Here is a 1,423-nt window from a genome sequence, read left to right on the forward strand (position 1 = left end):
TTTTACCCGTTTAAAATAACCGGGTATAAACGGGTAGACACGACCCGACACGACCCGATTACCCTAAACTATAATTTTTTTTTTTAAAAAAAAAATTAAAATTCAAAATTGTAATAATAATACTAATACATCAATATAGTCAATGCAAAAAATTGAGTTCTAAGAGATTAAAGGTTTTAATAAAGGATAAGAAAAAAAAAAAAAATTGGAAAGTGACCGTAATTGACAAATTGTACTCCAAAATAAATTACTAAAATCATAATTTCACCTAAACTTAAAAGTTAAAAGTTAAAACAAGTAAGTTCATTTATTAAAATAGTCCACTTATAATTTAGTCCCACATGTAACAAAAGTGTTAAAAAATTAATTTGAACAAAGATACAAATTCTTAGACATTTTTTTAGCATCCAATCATGGGCCAAGACTCAATATTTTTGAATTCCATGAGAGCCATAGAAGACCAAGACCCTTATTTAATTGTGCAAATACATTTATCAAAATGTGTAATATAATAGAATAGTTATAATTTAAGTGATTTTCATTTTAGCAACGACAAGGTAAAGTACAGTAAAATTTTTCTAAAGATCACAAATTTGCTATCCGAAACAAACAATGGCATCAATGCTTAGAGAGTTCTTCATTAGTAGACATTAGAATTTCACCAGTAATTTTATTACAGAGAGAAAGAAGAAAGTTATTATAAAATCAACATAAATCCCAAGAATCATTCCAAATCCTTATCAATGCAAATACCCAGATGAAGAATATTTAAAAAGAAAAGAAAATCCTAATAAATGCTAAAGCAATAATAATACATGCAATCGGAGATGACACACAGCTAGAATCAAGGAGAAGGAGCTGGGAAACCCAAGAAGGGCCTTCAACTCGTGCGTGCGTGAGCTGCTGCCGGGTCCAGGAAAAAACCAAGAAAAAAAAAACCGGGTCGCCGGGTCCAGGAAAAAGGAAAAAAAAACCTGGTCTGGCGGGTCGACCCGCCAGACCCGGATATTATGCGGGTCTGGCGGGTTGACCCGCCAGACACGAAATTTCCGGGTCTTAATCGGGTAGACCCGATTACGACCCGAACCCGATTAGCCCAAACCCAATACCTGTTTTTTCGTGTCGTGTTCGTGTCGGATTCGCGGGTCGTGTCAAAATTGCCGGCCCTAATATTAATTCAGGTAGGTTGAAGATTACCCAATTACTGTCACATGTAAAGCTATCTAAGAAAATTTTGAGAAAATTATACTCTTAACATTAAACCCTAAATTGATGTCATTTTGCAGAGATACTTTCAAATTTCAGATATTTCAAGTCAATTTTGCATGTGAGTCCCAACTTTTTGTCTATTTTTAATGCCAGAATCGAACGAATGATATATATTGCAATGAAGCGATAGTTTGAACAGATCAAATATTAGAAA

This window comes from Corylus avellana, chromosome ca8, assembly GCF_901000735.1.
Source record: "Corylus avellana chromosome ca8, CavTom2PMs-1.0".
Taxonomy (NCBI): domain Eukaryota; kingdom Viridiplantae; phylum Streptophyta; class Magnoliopsida; order Fagales; family Betulaceae; genus Corylus; species Corylus avellana.